Source organism: Eumetopias jubatus, unplaced genomic scaffold, assembly GCF_037043125.1.
Source record: "Eumetopias jubatus isolate StellerSeaLion01/CBP00866 unplaced genomic scaffold, mEumJub1_p1.0 scaffold_3, whole genome shotgun sequence".
Taxonomy (NCBI): domain Eukaryota; kingdom Metazoa; phylum Chordata; class Mammalia; order Carnivora; family Otariidae; genus Eumetopias; species Eumetopias jubatus.
Genome location: NW_028274809.1, coordinates 41,303,045 through 41,325,760, shown reverse-complemented (window position 1 = coordinate 41,325,760; position 22,716 = coordinate 41,303,045). Strand labels below are relative to the sequence as shown.

The 22,716-nt window shown below is 34.0% G+C and overlaps 1 pseudogene; it reads left to right on the top strand.

The window, feature by feature from the left end:
* Positions 1-11,129, top strand: part of LOC114222919 (small ribosomal subunit protein uS15m pseudogene) — a 179,331-nt pseudogene extending 168,202 nt beyond the window's left edge.
* The last annotated feature ends 11,587 nt before the right edge of the window (positions 11,130-22,716 follow it).

The window sequence follows — 22,716 nt, the reverse complement described above, 5'->3', positions numbered from 1 at the left end:
AAGTTTTTAGAAATAATTTCATAATCACGGGCATAGGGAAGTACAACTGAAAACCAAAAACCACTGGATACGATCTTTATAAAAAAATTAAACCATATGAGAAGATAAATCACCATGTGAGTGAGACAGCAGATGCATAACATAGACTTAGTTTCAACTACCAAAAAGTATAATGATTTGAAGGAAACTAAAGGATAAAATAAACTTTATTCCAGAGGATAAAATAATTAAGTGTATTAAAAATAATGTAAACTATCATGGAGAAAAGAATGGTGAGAAAAAAAAGAACAATCAGAATAGACAAAAGGAAAAAAGCATATTTTAAAGAAAAAATATGATAATTAAAACTTCAATAGATTAATTAGCATATGAACAATAAAATTCCACAAGTCACAAGAAAATGGGAAAATGTAAAAACATTTAATAAAAATGGATAATAGAATGAAAAGTTACAACTTAATTCAAACTTTGCAATAAAAATTGAAGACAAATTTTAAATTATAGATGTGGATATGTGAAGAAAAATTTGATAATATATTTTCAGAATTTAAGCATGATATGAATCCCCTAATTAATAATGATATGAATCCCCAGGTACCCAGTGATTTCTGAGAAGTGTTAATAGGAATAAATTCAAAACCATATAATGAAACAACATACTCAAAAGAGTGAGTATCTTAACATCAATGGCAATGTAAGGACAACTAAAATAGGCAAACAGTAGATTTCTCATCATCAAATTCACAGGTTGAGTAAAAAAGAAAAAAATATAGCTTCATTTTATGTACAATGCATTCCTAAGCATAATGATATAAAGAGGTTGAAAATAAAGAAACAAAAATATGCCATGATACTGACAAAATATATGAGTAGTAACTGAAAAATCAGGGAAAAAATGTCTCTAATAAAACAAAGATACTGGGATGAGCAGGAATGATTGATGGAAAGGTGGTAAATATAAAATCCTAGCTCCCCAATCATATATCTTCAAAATACATTAATGCAAAATTTAACACACTTTTCAGGAGAAATCTTTTTTTAAAAGATTTTATTTATTTATTTGAGAGAGAGAATGAGATGGAGAGAGAGAGCATGAGAGGGGGGTTGGTCAGAGGGAGAAGCAACTCCCTGCTAACAGCAGGGAGCCCGATGTGGGACTCCATCGCAGGACTCCAGGATCATGACCTGAGCCGAAGCCAGTCGCTTAACCAACTGAGCCACCCGGGCACCCCAGGAGAAATCTTAATAAACTCTCTCAGAAGCAAGTTGAACCAAACATAAAAAAAAAAAAACTAGTATTAGATTGATGTTAAATTTTATTCATTTAAAAAAATATCCTCACTATTCTCAGAATTTACCAAATAATTCAGGATGGTTAAATAATCTATAAATCCTTAATCAAAAACCATCTTACCTTTCCTTCTAAACAAAACAGCACGGAGGCTTTTTTAAATATGAAGGTTGTCAAAGTATACATCTAAAGCAAAGATAGAGTACATAACTAAAACAAAAGAAGAAAATATTCACATTTTTCCCCTAAGGAAAAATAGGGCAAAGAGTTTTGACAGGTTAAAGATGATTTTAAATTTTAAAATCATTTAATGCTTCACTCTGAAAACACAATTTATTATGAATTCATCAACTTCATAAACATGTTCCTTTCTGAGGCGAATCTGCCCTAGAAGGAGACCCTGAGATTGAATTTCGATGCAAGTAGTTTCTTTGAGAGCTGACTATGGGAACTGCTGTGGGAGGGGTAAGGGAGACAGGAATTGTAAGGAAGTATTAGAGCTCTGGGCTACTGGAATCCCATCCCAGTGGGGACTTTTGGGACATAGTGGAAATCCTACTTCAGACATGTCTTCTGAAAGTCATGAAATTCCCTTCATTTTTGGTCAAATGCTGTTACTAGGCTGGTAAATTCTAGCACTTAGGACCTGCCAGGTGTAAAGATAAGGCATCTTTTGGCCAGACAAAACGTTAGGCAAAGAGTTTTAAGTACTCATAGTAAGAAGCGGTGGTATATAAAAGACTTGAGAGTGTTGGCATAATAAGCCAGAGCACTGAGAGCATCTTCAACAGTAGTTTCTTTTCCTAAAACTTGGATTCTTTATATATGAATATTATTGCATGACACAAAGCATCCACAACTTCTTCAAAGAGTCAATAAATTGATTTCAGAATAGAGTTAAACAAACTGGGATAGCCTAATTTATTGTGAATTGACTAGCTGGTTACTACTGTCATGTATGTGTCTTTTCATTATTATTCATTATTATGTAAGACAATAAATGTTAAAAATACAGAAATTTTTTTCTAGTAATTATTTACACGTGTGATTTGCTGCATAAATGGACAAATAAGGTAATAAAAATACATTTTGCATTTGTTGCTTTAGATGTATTATCTGGCATGGACAGTTTGTTTCTGGATATTCCAAGGTTTTGGTGGTCATTATCACCACCTCAATTACTTTTCTCTCCATGTAGTTTTGAAAAGGTTTTTTCTTTCTTCATTAAAAAAAAAAAAATCCTTTAACTACTAATGTCGAGGAATAAAGGATAAAATATATACTTTAGATGTTATCTACTATATATCCTATCTCATGACAGATACTGGGCACTCATAAATATTTATTTGAACAAAATAAACAAGTTTCAGTGAACACTTTTATTTCAGTTTGATGTTATGCTCTAAAAAGATTATACTTGTTCAAGAAATTAAAATCTTATATAATCAAATTCTAGGTTTAAATAGCTATTTATTGATTATGAGTATGTATTGCTTTTACTTATTTGTTTGACTATGTATTGCTTTTAAATGTGTAATCATAAAAATATTTTAGGATAAGCAAAATAAAAGCCTGAACAAAGCAACTCCAGTATATATTGCTTACATAACAATTTTAAACTCATGCACCATCTTAAATCATGTCATAACCATACATTTTTAGTTTGCTTCTTAAATTTCATGAAACATCCCTGTGAATTCATTATAATTATAAACTTTTATTTTGATGATTTCATTCTGGATTAATGTTTCAACCTATCGGCAGGGGAAAAAAAATCTAAGTTTGTCTTCTGACTCTTGTAAATATTTCTGTTAAATGTAGTGAGGAAAAAATAATTTAAATTTTAAATTCATTTTAATTTCATTACTAAATACCCTTTAGGGAAAACATTTTTTCTCTGTCAAGATAATTAATAATTTTAAAGGATGTTTTCAATATGCATTTGCCTGTAAGAAAATATATAATACAAAGGCTTGGGAAAACAAAAATTATATATTTCTAGATACGATATGCTCCATGTATCTACTGGGAATGTGACTATATTAATATCCAAAATTAAACATAAAAGATACATACTCTTTTCACAAAGTCAGTCTCTGAGATAATAGCCTATTAATATCAAAAATAAATGAAATATTTTGCTTCTGTTTGCTTAACCAGTTTCTAATTTGTTTTTCAGAACTGTAGTAAGATACTTCCTGACACAAATGTTTTGCTTTGTGAGTCCTTTCTCTCATATCTTCTCTCATATCAACCATTTTATATAGTGACTGTTTTCTGTGATGAATTACTTTTTACCTCTGTTGGAAAACATTAAGTTTTTATGGAAAAATGGGAACAAACCAGTGCTAAATAAAATGCATACTGAGTAAACTCAAGTGCTGAACATGTTATTATTATGATTTCTTTTTACAACCAATAGCACAAGGTGGGTGGCAATTTTATTTTATGTTTGGTTTTATTTTGTTTTTTGACTTAATTGTAAAAGTTTTATTCTTAGTTGACTAAAAAATTCATAAATGTCACAAGGTGTTTGACTGTGTGATGGATGATGAAGGAGTGGGAAGAATGTGGCCAAGAGAGGCCTTGATCTCAAACCAGCCTACCGGACTAATCCATCTGATAAAACAGAATAATCTAATCCTGAAACATGATTTAGTGTTAGGTAGAAAGTAGCCTTTTAATGAAAATCTAAGGCTACTATCAGAATAAAACCGAGTTATCGTGTGTAAAAGTTTATAGATTATATTTGAATAACTGTGTTGAGAATCAGTGTGGAATAATGAAGGGGGGAAAAAACACTGTCATGTTAGATCTAACTGGATTTGAACCTTGATTTTGCCATTGAAGAGGTGATTGAATTTACCTGAAATATTTAAATACTCTGCAGTTTCTCTTCCAATGTAAAATGTGTATACTAAACAATCTTTAGGTATGTTTCAATAATTAAGATGAAAATGTAAAGTTCAAATAAGTGAGCTGGTCCATAGAAAGTGCTCCTTGACATTATTATCTTCATAATGTATATTTTAATAATAGCATAATTAGAATATTCCCCCTTTATCTGTGAGGATACATTACAAGACCCCCAGTGGATCCTGAAAACACAGGGAGTACTGAACCCTATCTATACTATGTTTTCCCTATGCATACATACGTATGATAAAGTTTCATTTATAAATCAGACACAGCAAGAGATTAACAATTATAATAAAATAGGATAATTAAAACAATGTAATAAGTTATATGAATGGGTTCTCTCAGAATATCTTATTGCACTGTATTCACCCTTCTTGTGATGACATAAGATAAAACACCTATATGATCAGTTGAAAGGAAATGAATATTGGACGTGTTGAAGCTATTATTGAACTGATGGTCTTCAGAAGGAGGATCATCTACTTCTAGAGTGCAGTTGGCTGCAGGTAAAAGAAACCTCAGAAACTGAAATCATGGATAAGAGGGGGACCACTGTTATCTTGTTAAGCAGGGAACTCTCCTTCAATATGTAGGTACTGATGTGGATTACTGATAACCCTCAAGCTTAGCCATAGAGCCCATGACTAAAGGGTTGTAGTAAAAATAACATGAGCTTTCCTGATGTACTTATGAAATTAAAGTTCTCTGAAGCCAAACTTTATAGTCCACTTTTTTTTCATGCCTATCAAAAGCCAATTGCAGAATGCCTGCAAGTTCGGTGGCCAACTACATACTTAAATGAAACACCCTCGGGCACCTGGTGGCTCAGTTGGCTAAGCATCTGCCTTCAGCTCAGGTCATGATCCCAGGGTCCTGGGATTAGTCCTGCATTGGGCTCCCTGCTCCGCGGGGAGCCTGCTTATCCCTCTGCCTGTCTCTCTCTCTCTGTCAAATAAAATCTTTAAAAAAATAAATGCGATACCCTTTGTACTTAAATGTTATGCTTTAATAAGAACTGATAAGCATTCTAACCAGTTATATAAACACTGGGCACTGTTATACTGATTTGGTTAAAGGGGCTCAGAAATGATTGCCACCAAATGAAGTTTTTGTTTCTTTGTTTTTGGAATTCTATTTGGGAAGGTAGATTGCTATAATGACATAAAGAAGCAGCAGAAATCGTTTTATACTTTGTTACAGCTTCATTAAATTCTATAACCTAGGGCATGGCTTTAGTAGGAATACTGAAGCAGATCCTGAAGTTGGAACCTGTTCTTAGAGGCTCTCAGCTAACTCTACTTCTCACAGCTGAAAGTCAAATGAGGGAGATCTGAACAGTGTACCTCCGTTGCTGACACAAGATTATCCCAAGCACTGAATTATGACAGAGTGGTGGATAATTGGTGGATAACACACTTCAAATGATTAGTAATCTTTGTACCTTAAGATAGGAGTAAACAAAACCACATCTTTGAGCATAATTACATTGATTAACACACACTAATTAAGTCTTATAATGATATTTGAATAGCCCCCAAAATTTAAATTTATGTCCCCTGCAGCGCTTTAATTAATATTAACTCCCTTTTCTGAAAGTGTTTTACCATGTCCCTCACTGACACCAACATCAAAGTTTATCAAGCACTTGATAAAAATTTACAGAATAAGTTGATAACAAAAGAATATGGCCAAAACCCTTGTTTAAGTTCAAAATAGGCTGTGCTATGTGAAAGATAGGTACTATTTATGAAAACATTGCCTCAATAATATTTATGTTCCCTAGGACAAGGAGATTATCTATTACTTTAGAGAAAAATTAGTGAATGATTGTTGAAATAATAAACTGACTTATTAATTTTTTTGTAGGTCCGTACCCAAAGTCACTAGACTATTCCAGAAGTAAAGGACGCATGTATACAAAACCAGTTTTCGCACAGAACACAGCTTCACTGGAATAAACAGCCAGTACATGGTTCAACATTTTATTAAAATATGTGACACATCATATTCTAATTTATCTGCCCACCTCATTGGTTGTTGCATTTCCTCTTATGATGAGGTTTATTGTAAGCATCTATTAGTGCTCTACATATGGTAATTAATATGTGTCGAATAAAGAAATACTGATGGGTGGAGTAAAACACACAAATGGAAAGGGAAGGCTAACTCCTTCTCTTTGGGCAAAGAACTCACAGGGATTATGGGGACATTTGTTCATCTGAAAGACCAACTCAACAGATGGTTATCTGTTATCTGGTCATCATGGTTATCTCCACTCTCTGTTTGTTGGATATTCAGAATTATGGATTTGGAGAAAATATCAGAGCAAAACTCAAAATGAAAGGTTATAGATTAAATAATTTTCAAGAATAATCTTGAAGACTTTTTCCAATCAGGGCATTAAAGTTCTATGAGTACTTCATGAATACTAATTCTAATTTCTGTTCTCTACAACGAGTCTGCTCAAGAAAAGTATAACCTCTGCTAGTTTTTTTCCTAGAAAAGAACTGGCAACAATTAAGAGAAAGGTAAATTCCCAGTACTTGATCTCTGGTAGTGGCAAAAACCCAGGCAGTAGGTTTGTGCCTCAAGTATATTCTCTACCAGAAACTCTATTGTACAGAAATACTTTCCTCCATCTAAAAGGTCCCTTAAAGTAATTGCTACTGCAGAAGCAACCATTCTGATTTGCATTGACTTTCAGTATTTCCTGTAGGCATGCAAGACTCTAAATGCAGTGTTCTCATCTAAAAATATGAATTTATAGACACTAGTTTATTGATCATTTCTGCTATTGGGTAGATATTACTGACTTATATCGGACATCCTTTCATAATGCTCTCCCATTAAGGAAATCTGGACTGAGACTGAAAATACACCGTAGGACTGCCTTGATACACAATTTCCACTTAAAGATGCTGAAATTGCAGTGTACGAGATGTTAAGTGTGGTGGATAAAATTACACATAGAATGAATATTACAAATTAAAATTGAGTTCCATAAGAATTCAAAATCAAACATAGCAATAAAATATGTATAGCTACTTAAATGAAATGTTTAAGTTCATACATTAAAAAAGAGCCTATACAATGGGGAAAAGACAGTCTCTTCAACAAACGGGGCTGGGAAAACTGGACAGCTACGTGCAAAAGAATGAAACCGGACCACTTTCTTACACCATACACAAAAATAAACTCAAAATGAATTAAAGATTTAAATGTGAAACCTGAAACCATAAAACTCCTAGTAGAAAACATAGGCAATAATTTCTTTGACATCAGCCATAAAAAATTTTTTTAGATGTATCTTAGGCAAGAGAAACAAAAGCAAAATTAAAGTATTGGGACTACACCAAAATAAAAAGTTTTTGCACAGTGAAGAAAACCATCAACAAAATGAAAATGGGAGAAGATATTTGCAAATGATATATCCAATAAGAAGTTAATAACTAAAATATATAAAGAACTTATGCAGTTTGCAATACCAAAAATCAAATAATCTGATTAAAAATGGGCAGAGGACCCAAATAGACATTTTTCCCAAGAAGACATACAGATGGACAACAGGCACATGAAAAGATGCTCAATATCCTAATCATCAGGGAAATGAAAATCAAAACCACAATGAGTTATCACTTTACACCAATCAGAATGGCTAAAATCAAAAGCTAAAGAAATAACAAGTGTTGGTGAGAATGTGGAGAAAAAGGAATCTTAATGTGTTGTTGGTGGGAATGCTAATTGATGCAGCCACTGTAGAAAACAGTATAGAGATTCCTCAGAAAATTAAAAATAGAATTGCCGTATAAACCAGTAATTCCACTACTGGCTGTTTATCACACACACACACACACACACACACACACACACTAATTCAAAAAGATATATGCAGCCTTATGTTTATTGCAGCATTATTTACAATGGTCAAGATATGAAAACAACCTAAGCGTCCATGGCTGGATGAATGGATAAATAATATTATCTATATCTATGTATGTCTATCTCTATCTCTACGCCCCCCCATACACAAAGGAATACTACTCAGGCATAAAAAAGAAGGAAATCTTGCCATTTGCGACAACATGGATAGACTTTGAGAGTATCATGCTAATTGAAAGAAGTAAGACAGAGAAAGACAAATACCAGTGATTTCACTTACATGTGGAATCCAGAAACAAGACAAATAAAACCAAACAAAACTAGTAGATATAGAGAAGTGGTTATGAAAGGGGAAGGATTTTGGGGGCTGAGTGAAAAGGGTAAAAGGGGTCGATTATATGGTGACAAATGGTAATAACTTAATGTGATAACATTTCATTACATAATGCATGCAAATATCAAATTATTGTGTGGCACACTTGAAACTAATATGTTATGTACTAATTTTGCCTAAAAAAAAGAGCTTAAAAATCCTTTGTTTCCTATTGCTGCTGTTAGAAATTACCATGCAACACAAATGTGTTCTCCTACACTTCTGGAGTTCAGAAATCTTAAAGCAATTTCACTGGGCTAATGCCAAAGCTATACTTGGATGTGAAGATATTATATAATATAGGTCTAAGAGTATATTCAATAATTCTCTGAGACCTTGATTCTGGCTCTTACTATTATACTTCAAACTGTACTATTATTACCAATAAGTATCAATAATCCAATGTCTGTTGCTTTGTCTAAAGAATCTTTCTGAGACAGTCCTCATTTGAAAAATTTTATCTTTTTTTTTCAGTCGCTTATTGTTAAATGTTAATGCTCATCCTTTTTCAATTGAACATTTAACAGAAATCTGAAATATTTACAAATTCTGTCCTTTGAGGAGCATGTAGATTGGTGTGTTTTACAGATGATGTTCTAATTATTGTATGTTTATGAGAATTCCTGTGGTGTTAAAAACAAATCAATATATAAAAGGGCATGTACGGACTAATCATGTTAATATTAGAAGAGACAATGATTAAGATCAAATTAGAGTTGTCTACCATAAGACAAGACAAAATGTACATTTTCCTTTTTACTTATTTTACATGATATTCAGAACAGTAGTTAGAGTTTCAACCAAAATCATTAATATTGAAGCTGCAGGATCGTTACTTAAGCTGCACTGTTTTATTTATGAAATAGATCATTGTTTCAAAAATCCTATTTCAGAAGACTAGTCCAACCCTATTTACAGTGACTACTACTATGACTAAATAATTGTAATTTATATTATAATTAAAATGTTCAGATTGGTTTCATTCTCTGCTAGATTATAATGAAGCTTTATGGGTAGCTATAATTAACCTCCACTGATATTAATCATGCATATTTAGGGATCTTGAAATTGCTTATCATGCAGTTCTCTTAAAGATGTATGGGGCAGTGTGGATTAAAGAGTACACACAGCAGGGCTTGCAGTCATAGTCTATGTGGTGAGCAAAGATAGATAGTTGCTAGAAGTGACATGCAGACGTCATTCAGCTCATGTTCTTATAAATTATTTCATTTTCTGCCTGTTAGGTATATGAAAGCCATATATGATGTCACACATTTTCTCCAAAGTAGCTCAGGCTCTTGGCAGCTCGAGCTACCAGGCTAATCTGTAAAAGGTGAATGACACTGTTCAATTTTCTATCAGTGACTTTCATCCTCTCCAAGATTAGCCAAAGAGATCCAGCAAGATTCTGTTCCAGAAGAGAACTTAATAGGAGCTGAATCTTTATGCAGTGTCTTTATGTTTGAAATGTCAGGGCAAATGCACATCCATCTCTCCTTTCTCTTCCATTACTCCCTTTGTTACAATCCACTCCTAAAGTGATTTCTTTCTTTGGTTCTAATAAGGCCCCGATTTTGTGTTTACTAACATCAAGAACAGAAGCACAATAGGAGTGTGGGTGCATAGTTCAGCAGTAGAACTACTGCTTAAAATATAACAGCATTATGCAGAGAAAGGGGAACCCTCTTACACTCCTGGTGGGAATGCAAACTAGTACAGCCACTCTGAAAAACAGTATGGAGGTTCCTCAAAAAGTTATAAGTAGAACTACCCTACAACCCAGCAATTGCACTACCAGATATTTACCCAAAGGATACAGACATAGTGATCCTAAGGGTCACCTGCACCCAATGTTTATAGCAGCAATGTCCATAATAGCCTAAATATGGAAAGAGCCCAGATGTCCACTGACAGATGAATGGATAAAGAAGATGTGGTATATATATGTGTACACACACACACACACACACACACACACACACACACACAATGGAATATTACTCAGCCATCAAAAATAATGAAATCTGAGTCCTTGGGCTGCTGGGCAGAGCAAGTGCCAGGCCTCCCTCCTGCCAATGGGGCCTTCCCTCTCCTCAAGTTGTCATCCTCTCAGCCCTTCGGGGATATAGCACCCAGAAACCAGGTTTGATGATGTCATGAGAAGACTCTTGTCTTTGGAAATGGCCAACCAGAAAGAAAAGCTAAAAAGCAAGCAAGAGCAGTTGACAAACAAGATTGTGGCAAACCCTGAGGACACTAGCTCCCTGGAGGCTCGAATTGTTGCCTTGACTGTCAAGATTAGCAATTATGAAGAACACATGCAGAAACATCGAAAGGACAAAGCCCACAAGCACTATTTGCTGATGAGCATCGACCAGAGGAAAAAGATGCTCAAAAACCTCCATAAGGCCAACTACAGCACCTTCGAGAAGACATGCAAGGAGCTGGGGATCGAGTACACCTTTCCCCCTCTGTACCACTGGAAAGGCCACCAACGCTGGGCAACCAAGAAGGCCCTGTGCATTCGGGTTTTCCAGGAGGTACAAAAGCTTAAGAAGCAAAAAAAGGCCCTTAAAAGCTAGAGTAGCAGCAGGCCAAAAACAAGGCCAGAAGAACCCAGACAGCCCTTCTCAATCTGGAACAGAGGCAATCAAAGGAAACCAATAAACTTTATTAGACTTAAAAATAAAGAATAAAATCTTGACATTCTCAACGACATGGATGGAACTAGAGGGGATTATGCTAAGCGAAATAAGTCAATCAGAGAAAGACAATTATCATATGATCTCACTGATATGTGGAATTTAAGAAACAAAACAGAGGATCATAGGGGAAGGGAAGGAAAAGTAAAATAAGGTCAGATCAGAGAGGGAGACAAACCATAAGAGACTTTTAACTCTAGGAAACAAACAGAAGGGGAGGTGAGTGGGGGGAGGGGATAACTGGGTCATGGGCATTAAAGAGGGCACTTGATGTAACGAGCACTGGGTGTTTTATGCAACTGATGAATCCCTAAACTCTACCACTGAAACTAATAATACACTATATGTTAATTAATTCAATTTAAATAAAATAATATTTTTAAAAAAGAACAAGAAAAAATATAACCGCATTATGTTTTAGAATTGGCCTAAGAACCTGGATTACACACTTTTTTTAGTTATGGAAAGGTGGAATTTATTTTTTGGATGTTTAGTTAGCCCACATACCCGGCCTGGTTCTGGGGGCAGACCCTTTGGGAAGCCGTCTTGGACCCTCAAGAACCTGTCCTTTGGGTTTCTATGCCCCCTGTGCTTCCCTGGCTGTCTCCAGCCGGACGGTTTCTGGAGGGCAGGGTTCAGATCCTATTTATGTCTGTGTTCCCCCGAAGCCCTGTCACCTACACTCAGTAGGAACTCCGTCAACGTTCAGAGGACTGAGCCTGCTGGGGTCCCTTCTACCTGAGGGGAAGACACAGTTGGATCTATGGATGAGAGGTGCCCCTGGGCTGAAGAAACCAAAGAGCAGCTGGGGTCAGAACACCGCCCAGGGCTGCTGGGCATCTCGGCAGAGTGGCTAAAGCCTCTCTGTGCCCTTCTTCCTCTCACCCCACCCCGGGCTTCCTGGACAACTAGTCCAGTCCCAGAGATCTGAGTCTCCCAGAGCCAGCACCAAAAAAAAAAAAAAAAAAAAGTTTTGATGTAGTGTTCAACGGTTCAGCAGTTGCTTATAACACCCAGTGCTCATCACAATTTCTTTGACCAAGAACACTTGTCTTGTGCTTGTATTCCTTCTCTACCCTCCCCCTTCACGGTTTCTAATTCCTATGGAAACACCTATTTCAGTCAATTGATTTAGTTACCATAAATGGGGTATAAACCACCACCTTCTTATTTATCTCCCTAACTGCTTCTTCCAGTAAGTGAGATGGTATCCTTCCAAATTTCAGGACCTGAATTTTTTCTCTCCTCAGGCTATTTTCAATAGCTTAAAATCATTAATATTGAAGCTGCATGATCCTTACCTAAGCTGCACTGTTTTATTTATGAAATAGATCATTGCTTCAAAAATCCTATTGCAGAAGACTAGCCCAAACCTATTTACAGTGACTACTACTCTGACTAGACAATTGATGCTCACAGTTAGGTCTGAAACTATGCAGGACCTTAGGTATTACCCTGCTAACAGGATAGCCTGCTGCAGTTTTACACCCCCCCCCAACACACACACACTCAAGCAGGCATACCCCGCTTTTCAAAAGTTTATATTAGGCCACTGTGCTTTTATGAAAGACCTGCATTTGTACGTGTTTTTGCTAACTAAAAGAAATGCGAAAAGGACTTCTACTTTTATAGGAAAAGGTGAAAAGCAAAAACAGCGCTCCGCATGTGTTTTGCAGCAAACTCACCCTTAGCGGCCAGAGTGGCCCCCCAAGCTCTTTCCCCAGGAAAGATGCATCTCAGCATCTCAGCATCTCAAGCCACTGTAACTTTGAACTGTATCTGTGAACATCTATTTTATCTCAATTTATTTTGTGCATCCTTAGCAAGACGTGTCCTAAGTTTTCAGAAAAGCTTAAGAGAGGTTGTTTTTTGGGTCTGAATTGTTCAAAAAATTTTAATATAAATGAATGATAATTGTTTCTTCACTTAAGCTGTTTCAGCCTACAGAAATTTTCATAGGAAAGCTCTTCTTTCAGATAGTGGGAGAATCCTGTATAGACGTATATTTGTATACACACACATATATATGCATATACACATTTTACATATGATTATATATACACATATAATAATATATGATACAATAATACACATAGGTATGCATATACATTCATAGATGATATTTATTTATATATGTGCGTATATACAGAGTATGTGTGTATCTCTCTATAATAATCTATATCTGTATCATCTATATCCATATGTATCTGCCATCTATTAACAGGAACACTATATTTCTGGATCAGAAAACAGACTTTTTTATTTATTCACAGAGCAATCTGAGCAGTACTGATTCTGTGTGCCCCAATCCTCCACACGGAAATGCAATGACAACAAAATGTCACTGCGTGCAGTGGTTGCACCAGAGGAGATTCAGTTATGAAACCTGGAGCATGTGCAGGGCAGCTCGCACACTGTACTTAGAATCTAAGTAAATGGATCTGGGGAGAGCCTACTTTACATTCCCTTGGAGCAATACACAATGTCTAACTTCAAAGTCATGTTTACCATTCAATCCTCCTTAAACCCAAGTACCAGTGTTCTTTGCTCTCAAAGCTCTGACCATATAGAAACATAAAAAATATTCATGGACTGTGGTTTCCAAACACCAACGTGGAGTGTTTCCATAGATATTTAACAATTATGGGATCTAAACTCCAAGAGATTACTTCCTTATTCCAACCTACTGCCCTTAATTTAACAGCATTCTCTTCCCTCCAATCATTCTGGCTACCTAGCATAATCTTTTCAATAATCTTAAATAATTATAACCCAGTGGTTTTTATTACTGTGGAATAACATTTTTGTATTACACAGCCTGCACAAGTTCTGATATGGAGATCCTTAAATGTTGGTCTATGTGTTGAAACCATCTTCTCTCATTAAGGGAGACCACTGACATTTTTGAGCAGCAGTGTGTCCATAGTATTAATTTATGATGATTATTTCAGTAGCAATTGGTTTGAAATATAAATGTAGAGAAACAGGAGACTGGGAAAATACATTAGAAAATATTGTAGTAGTCCAGGTGTAAGATGATATATTCATGAACTAGAGAAGCAATAAAAGTAATAAAGGAGGCATTTAAAGCAGGAAACATTCAAAAGGGAAGAGCTGATACCTGAATTTGGAAGTATGGGTATAAAGAAAAGTCAAAACACCAAAACTTAAGTGGTGGGAAAAATGAAAATATCTTTACTAATAATTAAAGTCAAAGGAGAATGTTAGATTTGGTGGGAATAGAGGGCTTTTAGAAATGTTATGTTTGAAATGTTAGAACAGCCAAGTAGAAAGGCACAATACTCTGGAGTGTCACTAACCAGAACATGGGGCTGTATTGATTGTGGGTATGGCAAATGCAATTATATTTATGTTCTTTCCGTTAGAATAGCTAGTTTATCCCTGGTCGTAGTCACTTAATGAAGCTATTTTTTTTTTTTTTCCTGGTGGAAACTTAGTCTCATAGACAAGTATGACATACTTTTCTTATGAAGTCTTCACACATTTCTACCTGTGTCATTATTTTCAGGAACATTAACTGTCACAGGTGGTATCAAAACTTTACAGGTTTTTGTCCTCTGAAATCTCTGTAATATGTTTTGAGTATGTGTTTCAGAGGATATCTCTTTTTGTCTTAAAAACTAAATTGCACACAGTTCAATCTCATTCCGTTAGGGATATTACATTAGGGTGTTTCCCATCTCTGTGGATTAGTTGTATATTTAAGTTAAAGTGAATCAATATAATTGTACTTCTAATGATTTCACTTTTCCTGTGTAATATTAATGTATTTTATGAATGAATAGAAGATGTACTTATAATATTAGTTAACGACCAATTGTTCCTTTTAAATATTATTCCCAAAAATATTCTCAGTAATCATTCGCTGTTTTCCTTTTCTGTGACACATGGGTCACAATATGATGTCAGCACAGACCTTTATAGTTTTTAACCTTCTTTTGATACCATTTCAGGTGAATTATAGGCACTACAACTTTTAACAAGTTTTCAAATTATCTAAAATGTTACAACTAATATTTGGTTGTAATTCAAGAACAAAAATATATAAAACCTTGAACAAATCTAATTATCTGATTTATTTTACAAGAATTAAAACAATTATACTTAGGTTAATACATAAGCCTACCATTAGAACTCTCCTGGTACTTTGAGATAAGGTATGATGCATATCTCTATGTTATATCTGAAGCTAATAGTAGTCTCCAGGAACACAAGCATTAATTTCTTGTCTAGTTGCTATATTTTTGTGGAATAAACAAAAAACAAAAATGAACACTTAAGTGATAGGTAGTAAATTGACCTTTTCAAAGAAGGTACTACAATGGCTAAGCGGGTAAAATCAACAAACTGTCATAGTTTTCAAACTACAGACCACTTAGACCAGGTAAAATGCATGTGACTAGGGGCTCCTGAGTGGCTCAGTTAAACATCTGACTCTTGATTTGCCATGAGATAGAGATTCTCTCTGTCTCTCTCCCTCTGCCCTTCCCCCCCCCTTAAAAATGCATGTGGCAAATGATTTAACCTGGGCATGCATTTTTCTGCCCTCTTTATAAGAGGAAGCAAATGAACACAGTAATTTCATGTGTCTATATAAAATCATTAATATAGCTCTGACTTGATGATATTCTTCTGTGACTTTTTTGGTAGGTTTAAATATGCAGTTGGGAAAAAAAAAAGGTCTCTTAAGATAACACACATTCTAAGATGGCTTGTATTGAGATGAAAATAAGCAACAATAAACTTCCATGGCTCAGATTTTGAGATGTGCCACTTTAAAGAAAAGCATTTTAAGGGGCATAGTCCTGATGTTGGAAATCTGCAAAGAGAACTGGATCATAATGATGTATAAACTCCTAGAAGAGTTAGTGCAAAATCAAATCTTATCAACCTATATCCTTGAGATACAGAAATTATATGATTAAATTAAAGCGTAATTTTAGGAATCTTTTACCATATATTTCAATTGTGTGCTCTTTCTCTACAAATAATAAACTGAATGAGCTAGGAGAGAATTAAATATCAATATACTTGTAGGAATACTTCCTACTCTTGAAATGGCTTATTTGTGGAAATGACTTTAGGGGACTAATATGAAGAATGCCATGGAAGCAACCTTATGATAAGTCATTTGTTTTTCTGTAATCTGCCTTATTGTTTATCTTGTTAAGAAACTTGTTGAGCAATTCTGCTGGATCTCCTGGCACCTGACAGGAGCATCATCAGTCACTGCACAAGCTTTGGCCTACAAACTCTTTTACGGGATTCAGGAGGGATATGGATTTAAATTTTAAACTGGTTTCTGTCAGTGTGACAAATGAACACCAGAAAATTGTAGGACAATGGTAGAATGTTGAAATGCATGCCAGAAGTAATGGGCCAATCTTCAAGTGGAATCGACAAAAATAGCCTTAAAGCATCTCCAGGTTATACCGTTACTATCATTCTATGTCCAAGGCATGTGGACAGCCTATTACTGAAGTTTTCAACTCTGCATTATATTTAGAAGTAACATAACTAACTGACTGCTCAGAGTAATTAAACCTTTTAGAATGAAAAACGCTGTTAATAAAGTATTAAATTCTTAGCATCATTTTTTTCAAGAGTCAAATAACAAAGAATAACCTAACAAAGTCTTAAGATAATGACACCTAAAACTTTCTCCCGGTTTATTTTTCCCAGATTCATTTGCTTTATTCCTTTACTAGTTACATATAATGGTGATACTCTCAAGTGTGCTATCTTATTCAGATTTTAAGAATATGTTTTTGCCAGAAAGAACTAGAAAAGATTACTGCATTTGATGAAGTGCATTTTAATAGATCTAGGGACTCGTAACAGAAGTAACTGGAGAGTGACTGCTATATTATCAGATGGAACACAGTGGGGCCTGCCTCAGGATTTAGATTCTATACTTAGAAGTCAAAACTAGAAAAATGCTGGGCTTCAGACTTTTCCGATTCCCAACAGCTTTGCTTTGTATCCTTGCGAAGCTGCTTCGCTGTTCTCTAGCAACGAAATCCAACTTACAGGTGGTTCAATGTTGATATGCTAATACAAGTAACTTTAAGATGCTGCTGGGAATATTTCATACGGAATTTTAATAAAACACTTATTTTATAAAATTTCTAAACTAAATGCTTGTCAGAGTTATTGCTGCACAATTATGAAGAAGAAAATCTTAAATGAAAATGCCTATTCATAAATGTGCTTTAATTAAAGATTCTCTTAACACTTGCCTTCACCTGATTCTCGAAAGTTTTGTAAAAACAGATTCTAATTGTTTTAAGTAAAAACAAAATTGCTGTTTAGCTTTAAAATATTGAGGTCAAGTCATTTTTATGAATCGTTCATCATACGGTAAATTTGCATCCATTTGAAAATATTAAAATTAAGAGGGTTTTTTGTTGTTGTTATCATTTTTGAGAGGCAGGTGAGGGAGGACAGAGAGAGAGGGAAAGAATCTTAAGCAGGCTTCATGGAGTCTGAGATGTTTATCAAGAGTCAGATGCTTAACCGACTAAGCTACCCAGGCGTCCCAAGAGCTTAATTTTATAACATGAGAGAATATCTATTTTATTTACAGATAACAAGGGATACAGATGGCGAGAAATATGTTTGCTTTTATTAACATTTTTTAGCCATTAGAGTAATGAATACCATAAATAAAAATAAGTGTTCAAATTGTGATGGCACAATTTAATACTTTGCTGAAAATGCAAGGTTGTTTTTTCTTGTTTATTATATAAAAACTATATTTCTTATCTGAATTTATCTAAAATAGAAATGACTTAAGCCACAGAGTCATCAAATATTTCAATGATATTAAGTGCTATTTATATATATATAAGTATAAATATATATATATATATATATATGACAAAGGATAGTGAGCTTCAAGTTGCTAAAGGATCTGTATTATTATATGGATATCATTGATATTCCTGAACATGCTAAAATGAACACTACTAAAACAAACAATAAAGTAGGCCTGGTAAACTAATTTTAGCAATCTCATACATCTCTGGTCAGTTCAAGTCTGTATGATTTACAGATCAACCTGATCCTCTGGGGAGTCCGAGGGAACATCATCCCTTTATAATCATCATGGTAACTATAGAATATATTTATGTAGTATTGCTAAATATCATAAGGGCTATAAATCATATCACTAATCAATTTCATACAGAAATAATGACAAATAGCCAAGGTGAACTCTATTCTAAAAATTGCACATACTACAGAAAATTGTGTTAGCAGAACTATGAATAGATACACTTAACTAATACATTAGCAATATGTTGTTTAATTTTTCTTTAGAGTATGGGAACATATGTAAACTGAAATATAAACACATGAAAGAATAAGGGAAAAAAGGTTTGGGCCATGAGCAAATTCAAATATTAAAGGAAAGTGAAATATGAAAGAAAGGAAAGTAATAGAACACACAACTGTAAAAATTTCACCAGAAATATAGGTTCAAATAAAACAAACAAATGAAGGTAATAAAGTGAAATGAAATGTGCTTTAATTTTCTTTCAACATCTCAGAGTTCTGAGCAGAATTACAGCACCTACCCCATAAACTTGCTTAGCAAATATTCATTAAAATGAAATATAATGATGATGGTTGCCAAAAGTGAATAGAATTGCTCTTCTTTCTAAATACTGTGGAGTTGATTATATTGGAAAATTCAGGATCTAAAGCCAAAATTTCTCTTAACAATCAAAGTAAAACCATCCTTGGCAATCCTACTCTAAAAACCAAACTAGAAATCACTTAAACTCAAATTACCCTTCAAAGTTCCTTAGAGAGTTGTGATGTTGAAGACCTACAGACTTTTTCTCATAAGCTTGGCTATAACTCAACCAAAGTTTTTCTCTAGCATTGAAAGAGATAGCTCTTTTGTTTTACAACAGCTAAAGTAGATGTCTTACACTGGGGGGTTTTATATTAAATTTAAAATTTTCCTTAAATATCTAGAATCACATTCAGCATTAGGAGAGATCTGTCTAATTCTGGGTCAGGGGTTCTGAACCTAAGGGAATGAGCAAATCTAATTATTTCAAGCTCACTTCTGGGTATAAGCTCAGTAAGTGGATTGATAATAAGAATTATCCAGGCTATTTAATTGCTATTTCTACCTTTGAAAAAAATCCCACTCTGTCTTTTTTCAAAGTCCCTACATATATTAAATACAGTTAAGTTGAATGTATATATGATGTGATTCCACAATATAATTCTTATAGTATTTTGTCTTTACATTAAATTCACTTTATTAGGGTTAGTTATTTCATTGTTTTTACCCTTACAAAAATGTGGATATATATCTTTCCTCCCTAAATTAGTCCTAATGATTTCTTTGAATGAGATCAAGAGAGAGTTGCTTATTTCCATATCTGATATTCTGATTATTCCTGACATAATAAAGTGCTGGAAAAGATAAGGACATTTTTCAAGGGGATTATGGTTTTAGTTAAGTGAGTAGAGATGTGTAAAAATAATTTCAGTCTTGGGGCGCCTGGGTGGCTCAGTCATTAAGAGTCTGCCTTCGGCTCAGGTCATGATCCCAGGGTCCTGGGATCAAGCCCTGTGTCGGGCTCCCTGCTCAGCGGGGGCCTGCTTCTCCCTCTCCCACTCCCCCGTTTGTGTTCCCTCTTCCACTGTGTCTCTCTCTGTCAAATAAATAAATAAAATCTTTATAAAAATAATTTCAGTCTCATTTGGGACAACACAATTTACTTTATTTTCGAGATGCCAGGTGGATTTGTATGGACTTATGTGAAATATTTTTTATGCTATATCATAAGTACAAGCATTGGTTATAATTCTTGCTCTTTTATACTTGAGTCATTTATCTATCTGCTTTGCACCTAAGAGTATTAAAAATCCATCCTTTATAAACCTAAGCTATTTTACATCTTATTTTGTAATAAATAAGATGTATAAGAGATATACATGTCATTAAGTTTCAATTAAAGACTACAGAAAAACCAATTGATGAATAGTACAGAGACACATGACAGCTTTGAAACATTTTAAATGTTGATACCAGTTTTTCTCCAGCATTTCACAGATTGTGATCTGATAATATTCTGTTTGGATGAAAGTGTTGGCTCAGGGACAATGACACAGCTCCTGTTTTGCTTTTTCTTCTAGTGGAACTCCAGTAATGCTGGTATGGAGGGATTCTGGAGTGGTGTTGAAGAGCTTGAAGGGCTTTATACTGAGCAGATGATGGAGACTAACTGAATAGAGAGTTCACATGAACTGAGCACTGGTGGTGGATGAGAAGGAAAATATCAGAAGAGCTGAGGAGAAAGCATTCTGGTCTGAGGAACCAGGGAAGGAGAAGGTTAGCCTCTGTGAAGAACATTAAAAGTTACGTGATGAGAAAATAGCAACTAAGAGGGGAATGGGAAGAGATAGACTGAAAACATATGCAGACTTTTGAAAGTTCTAGTCCTACTAAGTAGTTTGGGCTTCATTTTAAAGACTAATTCACTGAGGACTGTCCTCATTTATAAAGTGAGGCTAACGCTATTATACATTGCATAAGGTTGTTATGATAATAGCTAATAGTTACACAATATGATGTGTTAGACACTGTTTAAAAGTGTGTTTAGTATTAAAACTCTTTTTGCTATAAATACCATCATCCCTATTTTATGGATAAAGATATTGAGGCAGAGAAAATTAAATTGTACAAGTCACACACTTTGGACATGCATGCACTTCTTAAATATCAGAACCAAAATTTATACCGAAGCCACTGACCTCTAGTTGTTGTGCTCATAACCACACATATACTAGACTCTGTTATCAGAACTAAATGAGATTATGTATGTAATGAAGGAATGTCACCACTCTGATACTGTTTATGTCCTATGCTCTAAAATCAACACTTCTCCTTTCAAGTCTTAAATATTTTAAATCCTGTACACCTTTTATAATCTTGTTTCAAAAGCTATAGCCCTTGCTTCATTTTCTCAGCCTCTGTAGTCTCTAGTGCCTCATATGTGTACCCATGGTTACTTTCCCCCTGATCTCAGTATCTCACTCCCCTCTCTCATTTTAACATCAGGTAAAATAAAATAAAATAAAATAAAATAAAATAAAAAATAAAAAATAAAATAAAATAAAATAAAATAAAATAAAATAAAATAAAATAAATAAAATAAAATAAAATAAAATAAAATAAAATAAAATAAAATAAAATAAAATAAAAAATAAAATAAAATAAAATAAAATAAAATAAAATAAAATAAAATAAAATAAAATAAAATAATAAAATAAAATAAAATAATAAAATAAAATAATAAAATAAAATAAAATAAAATAAAATAAAATAAAATAAAATAAAATAAATAAAATAAAATAAAATAAAATAAAATATAAAATAAAATAAAATAAAATAAAATAAAAACAGAAAATGTGTAAATAGCCTCAGCTTCCTATTTATTAAGTTTAAAATTGTGTCTCTCACCCACTATAGGGTGCTTCACTTCATATTCTAAGGATCTTTAAATAATTCCTATGACTAGATTTTCTGACCAGTCTGACTAATGCACTTAACACCCAACAGCATTTTCTTACAGAAAGGGGAATTACTAGGGCGCCTGGGTGGCTCAGTTGGTTAAGCAACTGCCTTCGGCTCAGGTCATGATCCTAGAGTCCCGGGATCGAGTCCCGCATCAGTCTCCCTGCTCAGCAGGGAGTCTGCTTCTCCCTCTGACCCTCCCCCCTCTCATATTCTCTCTCTCAAATAAATAAATAAAATCTTTTTAAAAAAAGAAAGGGGAATTACTAGAGATTATAAAAAGTTAAAAAAATATGTCAAATGACTATGACAAAGCAGTAAAATATTCACCATGTTACAAATGTCGAGAATGTGTATATGTCCTTCAAATATTTGAAGGAATTAGGTGTAGAGTCAAGGATTCATTAAAAAATAAAACAAAAATTAAACCACACTTTTTGAATCATTTCAAAATTCAATTGTTTAGAAAGTTTTTCTTTTAGATCTAGTTCTACGAAATAATCTCCTCAGCAAGAGAGACTGTTTTTGTTTCATATTTTAGTTTCATACTCTCTAAGCTGTTTATTTCATTATTATGAGTTTTAGTGGTTCCAAAATATCTTCATTTTCTTTTTGTAATATAATATGATTTTCCCCTTGGTGGCCTTGTTTGAGGAAAGTGCTTTGGATGATTCTCAATATAGTCACTAGAGTTCTTCTAGTCAAATAGTTTGAATTTAGATATACAGAAAAAGTAGATACCAACAGTAGATGAGCCATCCTGTTCAAAACAGACATGACTAGATAGTGGTAAACCAAAAACATACTTGGAAATGATTTGAAGGTTATAGAAATCCAAGAAGCTATAATGCAAAAATTCCTTCAAGATCATCATCACAATCAATTCATTCATTTACAGATAGTAAGGCCTTTCGTTTTTTTGAAACATGCCAGAAAATGAACAATGTTGACAATACCAAAGGTCACGTGTGATGTTGAATTTCAATTTCAT